Raw genomic sequence first — 7937 nt, forward strand, 5'->3', positions numbered from 1 at the left:
CACTCCCCACATTGTGGCTCGGGCAGTGCCACGTGAGCCAGGCGACTCGCTGGGGGGGGGGGGCAGTCCCCGTTGTGATGCTGAGCCAGGTGGCTCACTCAGTCACTCACCCAGTCACTGTCACTCTGTCACTGTCACTCAGTCAATCACTCACTCAGTCACCCACTCACTCACCAACCCACACACTCACTCATTCACCCACTCACCAACCCACACACCCACTCATTCACCAACCCACACACCCACTCATTCACCCACTCACCAACCCACACATTCACCCACTCACCAACCCACACATTCACCCACTCACCAACCCACACACCCACTCACCAACCCACACACCCACTCACCAACCCACACACCCACTCACCAACCCACACACCCACTCACCAACCCACACATTCACCCACTCACCAACCCACACATTCACCCACTCACCAACTCACACATTCACCCACTCACCAACCCACACACTCACTCATTCACCCACTCACCAACCCACACATTCACCCACTCATTCACCCACTCACCAACCCACACATTCACCCACTCACCAACCCACACACCCACTCACTCACGTGCCAGTCCCTGTTGGGACGCTGGGAACACCGCCAACGCTTCGCTGGCTGATGGCATCGCATGCATGAGACGCGCCTCGAGGAGCAGTTCAACTTTCAAGTTCAAGTATTTGGTGTAGCCCTGTGAGCCATTCGGCTCTTGAATCGGGTGCAACCGCAACAAACAACAAAACAAAAACATGAACAAGGAAACATCTTAAAGTGAATATGTGACTGAGTGCAAACAGAAAATCCAAGAAAAGACAGAAAAATGTTGCAGGGACTGCCCCAGAACCGTGAATGTCGCTCCCAAGTCCTTCTTGACATACTCTGTGGTTCTTTTGTAAAGTCGCGTCGAGATCAAATAAAATCACGACGTTTTGAACGAAACACGAGTGAGTTGGTGGGTGAGTGTGTGGGTGGATGAGTTGGTGGGTGGGTGGATGAGTTGGTGGGTGGGAGAGTGGGTGAGTGTGTGAATAGGTGGGTGAGTGTGTGGGTGGATGAGTTGGTGGGTGGGTGAGTGAGTGGGTGGGCGAGTGAGTGGGTGGGTGGGTGAGTTGGTGGGTGAGTAAGTGGGTGAGTAAGTGGGTGAGTGAGTGAGTAGGTGAGTGAGTGACACGGGCTAGAGAAGAGATGGAGTGATGTGGTACAGGAGGATGTGGAGCTGATGTTAACTTCCCGATGACCGGTAACCAGCGTCAAGATCGGCCTCTGTGGAGGAGGCTCGTGAAGGACGCTGCTACTGGGCAGTGCCAGGCTAGGTGCACAGTGAGGCTACTGTGCAGTTGGAGGCAGCCGCCCCTCCAGCAGCAACAGCGGAGGGCAGAGGAGCGACGCTCACAACAACGAGCGGAGCGCCGGGTGGATAAAACGCAGCGAGTTAGCACAGTAGGGGGCACAGGTGGTGATGCATCTGTAGTGACTGTCAATGCCATGGCAGGGTGGGTGAGTGGGTGAGTGGGTGGATGAGTGAGTGAGTGGGTGAGTAAGTGAGTGGGTGGGTGAGTAAGTGAGTGGCTGGTGGGTGAGTGGGTGGGTGAGTGGATGAGTGGGTGAATAAGTGAGTGGGTGAGTAAGTGGGTGGGTGAGTAAGTGGGTGGGTGAGTGGGTGGATAAGTGGGTGGGTGGATGAGTGGGTGAGTGTGTGGGTAGGTGAGTGGGTGGGTGGATGAGTGGGTGGGTGAATGAGTGGGTGGGTGAGTGTGTGGGTAAGTGGGTGAGTAAGTGGGTGAGTGGGTGGGTGAGTGGGTGGATGAGTGGGTGGGTGAGTGGGTGGATGAGTGGGTGAGTGTGTGGGGGTGGGTGAGTGAGTGGGTGAGTGAGTGGGTGTGTGGGTGGGTGAGTGGGTAAGTAGGTGGGTGGGTGAGTGTGTGGGTGAGTGTTTGAGTGGGTGGGTGGATGAGTGGGTGAGTGGGTGGGTAAGTGGGTGAGTGTGTGGGTAAGTGGGTGAGTGGGTGGGTGAGTGTGTGTCTGAGTGTGTGGGTGAGTGTGTGGGTGAGTGAGTGTGTGACTGAGTGTGTGGGTGAGTGGGTGAGTGTATGAGTGACTGAGTGGGTGGGTGGATGCAACCACGAACCGCCCATGAATGCAACTCTTACCACTTGAAAGGGCGGGGTGTAGAGTTTCAAATGATCACCGCTAGATGCCTCTCCCAGCACACAAACAGCCCCAAGCCTCAGTCATTCGTGAGACGGTGACCCTCGCAACGCAAGGGGCGTTTTGCGTTGAGCAGTTCAGCAATGCCACGGCAGGGTGAGTGAGTGCGTGGATGAGTGGGTGAGTGGGTGGGTGGATGAGTGGGTAGGTGGATGAGTGGGTGTGTGGGTGGGTGAGTGTGTGGGTTGGTGTGTGGGTGTGTGAGTGAGTGGGTGGGTGAGTTTGTGGGTGGGTAAGTGGGTGAGTGGGTGGGTGAGTAAGTAGGTGAGTAAGTGGGTGAGTGAGTGGTTGTGTATGTGGGTGAGTGAGTGGGTGAGTGAGTGGGTGAGTGTTTGGGTGAGTGGGTGGGTGAGTGGGTGAGTAAGTGGGTGAGTGAGTGGGTGAGTGAGTGGGTAAGTGGGTGAGTAAGTGGGTGAGTGAGTGGGTGAGTGGGTGAGTGAGTGGGTAAGCGTGTGTGTGACTGTAGCCGTTCCCTACCCGAAATGAGTGACAAACGGTGACTCACCATGTGACTCACGGCCTACCCGTACCCGGCCGCACCAGGGTCGCAAACGGCTACCCGGCCGGGTACGGGTAGCCGGGTATCGGGTAGGGTACGGGTATCGGAGGGTACCCGGTTGCGACCTCTGCCCCGTGCGTGTTTGTACGGGGGGGGGGGGTGCATTAACGCGGCGAATATTATCATCGATAGGATCCGCCCGTGCCCGCGTGCCCGCGTGCGATCGACCGCGTGCGCATTTACCGAGCGCGTTTCTACGCAAAGGTCGTTCACGTGGCGACGATCGTATTAAAGGGGTCGGCGTGGTGCGTGAGTGGTGGTTTACGTGGGGGGGGTGGTGGGAGTCGGGGTAACGCGAGGCGGTGGAGAGGCGGCCACGAGACGTGTCACACAGAGAGGGCGCCGGTGCGGGGAGGACGATCAACTCGATCGGCAGCAGCCCGGAGCGATGGGGAGGGGGGCAGTAGCCCCCCACGACACTCAACGCTGCAGGCGAAACGTATCACTGGTATCATCATCATCATCACCATCACCATCATCGTCACCATCATCACCACCATCACCGCCACCACCATCGTCACCACCACCACCATCACCACCACCATCACCCACCACCATCACCCACCACCATCATCATCACTACCATCACCACCATCACCACCACCACCACCATCACCACCACCACCACCACCACCACCATCACAATCATCATCATCACCACCACCATCACCACCATCACCACCACCATCACCACCATCACCACCACCACCACCACCATCACAATCATCATCATCACCACCACCATCACCACCATCACCACCACCATCACCATCACCATCATCACCACCATCACCAACCACCACCACCACCATCACCATCATCACCATCATCATCACCATCATCATCACCACCACCATCACCACCACCACCACCATCATCATTATCACCATCATCATCACCACCATCACCACCACCACCATCACCACCACCATCATCACCACCATCACCACCATCACCACCACCATCATCATCACCACCATCATCATCACCACCATCACCACCACCATCGTTTTCTGCGTCTTTATTATTTAAGCCTCGAGCTGTGCGTCCGAGTTTGATTTTCGCTCACGGCCATCTGTGTGTCTGTGTGTGTGTATCTGTGTGTGTGTGTCTGTGTGTGTGTATGTGTGTCTGTGTGTGTGTCTGTGTGTGTGTCTGTGTGTGTATGTGTGTCTGTGTGTGTGTCTGTGTGTGTGTGTCTGTGTGTGTGTGTCTGTGTGTGTGTGTGTCTGTGTGTGTGTGCGTCTGTGTGTGTGTGCGTCTGTGTGTGCGTCTGTGTGTGCGTCTGTGTGTGCGTCTGTGTGTGCGTCTGTGTGTGCGTCTGTGTGCGTCTGTGTGTGTCTGTGTGTGTGTCTGTCTGTGTGTCTGTCTGTGTGTGTGTCTGTGTGCGTTTGTGTGTCCGTGTGTGTCCGTCCATGTGTGTGTATCCGTGTGTCTGTCTGCGTGCTGTGTGTGTCTGTCTGTGTGCTGTGTGTGTCTGTGTGTGTGTGTGTCTGTGTGTGTCTGTCTCTGTGTGTGTCTGTGTGTGTGGCTGTATGTGAGTGTCTGTGTGAGTGTATGGGGAGCGGTGGTGCAGCGGTTAGCGATGCGGAATCCCCAGGCGTCCCGACTTCGATTCCCGCTCACGGCCAACGCCGCCGCCAGGTGACGATTCATCTCGAACCGGTGCCTCCTCCCCTAGGTCGACTCAGCCTCAAACGAGTGACCCAGTGAGGTGTGCACAAATCATCGCCACTCGGGGGGAGACAAAGGCGGTCGGGCGTGGGGGTGGTCACCCATAACCCCCTCTGTGTGTGTGCCCACAGTGGCCGTAGCCTTCACAGGCTACACAAGGGATGTTTGACCACACAGACAGACACACACACTCAACTCACACACACACACACAGACACACACACAGACACACACACTCAACTCACACACACACACACAGACACACACACACAACTCACACACACACACAGACACACACACTCAACTCACACACACACACACAGACACACACACACAACTCACACACACACACACAGACACACACACTCAACTCACACACACACACAGACACACAGACACACACAGACACACACAGACACACACAGACACACACAGACAGACACACACACAGACACACACACACACACACAGACACACACAGACACACACACACACACACAGACACACACACTCAACTCACACACACACACACTCACTACTTACACACACACACAGACTACTCACAGACTACTCACAGACTACTCACAGACTACTCACAGACTACTCACAGACACACAAACACAGACACACACACAGACACACACTCAGACACACACACTCAGACACACACTCACTCACACTCAGACACTCACAGACACACACTCACTCACACTCAGACACTCACAGACACACACTCACTTACACTCACAGACACACACACTCAGACACTCACACACACACACTCACAGTCACATTCAGACACACACGCAACTCACAGACACACACCGCGAGACACACACTCACTCAGACACACTCACAGACACACTCACAGACACACACACTCACACACACTCACAGCCACTCACACACACTCACTCACACATTCAGACACTCTCAGACACTCTCAGACACTCACAGACTCACACAACTCACTGACACACACAGCGAGACACACACTCACTCCGACACACTCTCACACACACTCACACACACTCACTCGCTCATCACCCTTCTACCACAGAGTACACCACCACCACCGCCTCCTCCTCCTCCTCCAGCGGAGCAGCCGACGTCTCAGCGGCCTCCTCAACCCCCTGGATGCTGCCGCCACCGTCACCGTCCATCATCGCCGATGATGACGGCGACGATGACGGTGACGATGGCAAAACCACGACGACCTCTGCGACCTCTTCGCCACCACCACCACAATCGTAGCAGCCGCCACTACCATCGCTAGCACCACCACCACCACCGTCCCCACCACCGTCACCACCCTCACCACCACCACCGTCACCACCACCTCCACCACCGGCGCCCAGAGCCCCACTGTCCGCACAGTGCCCGTGGCCTTCACCGTGACCTTCACTGTGACCTTCACCGTGTCTGTGACCTTCACCGTGGCCTTCACCTTGGCCTTCACCTTGGCCTTCACCTTGGCCTTCACCTTGGCCTTCACCGTGGCCATCACCGTGACCTTCATCGCGACCCTCACTATGTCCGCGACCATCACCATGACCTTCACCATGTCCGCGACCTTCACCGTGAACTTCACCGTATCCGTGACCTTCACCGTGACCTTCACCGCATTCTTCGCCGCCCTCCTCGTCCTCGCCGCGACCATCGCCCGGCACCTCCGGTCCTTGGGTGGTGGTGGCTATGACGTCGCCGTGGGAGACGATGTCACCGTCGCCGTGGGAGACGATGTCACTGACGACGTCGCCATGGGCGACAATGTCGGCGTGGGCGACGACATCGCCGTGGGCGACGATGTCACTGATGACGTCACCGTGGGCGACCATGTCACCGTCACCATGGGAGACGATGTCACTGATGACGTCGCCATGGGCGACGATGTCACCGTCGCCGTGGGAGACGATGTCACCGATGACGTCGCCGTGGGCGACGACGTCACCGTCGCCGTGGTGATGGTGGTGGTGATCCGTCATGACGATGAACTCGGAGCCGTCCGAGCCGCCCAGCAGGGTGAAGGTGCCGCCCTCCTCGTCGCTGCCCAGCTGCGCCAACGACTGTGGGCACCACGGGGGGGAAGGGGAGATGTTGACTTCTCTCTCTCATCATCATCACGGTGGCTAGGAGATGTTGACCACCTCGCCTGGTACGCAGGAGGTCGTGGGTCTCTCTCTCATCATCATCATCACGGTGGCTAGGAGATGTTGACCACCTCGCCTGGTACGCAGGAGGTCGTGGGTCTCTCTCTCATCATCATCATCACGGTGGCTAGGAGATGTTGACCACCTCGCCTGGTACGCAGGAGGTCGTGGGTCTCTCTCTCATCATCATCATCACGGTGGCTAGGAGATGTTGACCACCTTGCCTGGTACGCAGGAGGTCGTGGGTCTCTCTCTCATCATCATCATCATCACGGTGGCTAGGAGATGTTGACTACCTCGCCTGGTACGCAAGAGGTCGTGGGTCTCTCTCTCATCATCACGGTGGCTAGGAGATGTTGACTACCTCGCTTGGTACTACGCAGGAGGTCGTGGTTTCGATCCCGACCCTGACGACGCTGCTGCTGCCTGCTGTATATGTGGAGTCTGCATCTCTCTCTCTCGTGGGTTGAGATACTATCAATGTCCACGTGACGACGACGATGATGACGATGCTAAGCCACGTGGTGGCCCAGGTCGCTGCTGAAAACAAGAGCTGCACTTACCTGGCTTACCTGGTAAGATACAAAGAGTGAAGTTTGGATTTGAAGAGAGGGAGGAGAGGGAGGGGGGGGGGAGGGAGGGGGAGAGGGAGGGAGAGGGAGGAGAGGGAGGAGAGGGAGGGGGGAGGTGAGGGAGGGGAGGGGAGGGGGAGAGGGAGGGAGGTGAGGGAGGAGAGGGAGGGAGAGAAGGAGGGGGAGGGGAGGGAGGGAGGGGAGGGGAGGGGGAGAGGGAGGGAGGTGAGGTGAGGGAGGGAGGGGAGGAGAGGGAGGAGAGGGGAGGGAGGGGGAGGGAGGAGAGGGGAGGGAGGGGAGGGAGGAAAGGGGGAGGGGGAGAGGGAGGGAGGGAGGTGAGGGGAGGGAAGGGAGGAGAGGGGAGGGAGGGGAGGGGGGGGAGAGGGAGGGAGGGGTGAGGGAGGGAAGGGAGGAGAGGGGAGGAGAGGGGAGGGAGGGGGAGGGGAGGGAGGGGGGTCAGAGTGTGTGAATCTACCGCACATCACGAACTCCACCCCCCCCCCTGTACCCGTACCCTACCCGTACCCAGCCGGGTACGGGTAGGGTACGGGTATCGGGGTACCCGGTTGCGACCTCTGGGATGAAGCCACGTTGCAGGCGCCGGTGGGTTGATTCTAGGAACTTGAATTGTGAGAAGAGACAAGACGTTGGGAAATGAGTGACAAACGGGTGACTCACCAGTGACTCAAGGCCTACCCGTACCCGGCCGCACCAGGGTCGCTACCCGTACCCGGCCGGGTATCGGGTACCTGGTTGTGACCTCTGT

This window comes from Lampetra planeri, unplaced genomic scaffold (assembly GCF_965212315.1).
Source record: "Lampetra planeri unplaced genomic scaffold, kcLamPlan1.2.h2 scaffold_118, whole genome shotgun sequence".
NCBI lineage: Eukaryota > Metazoa > Chordata > Hyperoartia > Petromyzontiformes > Petromyzontidae > Lampetra > Lampetra planeri.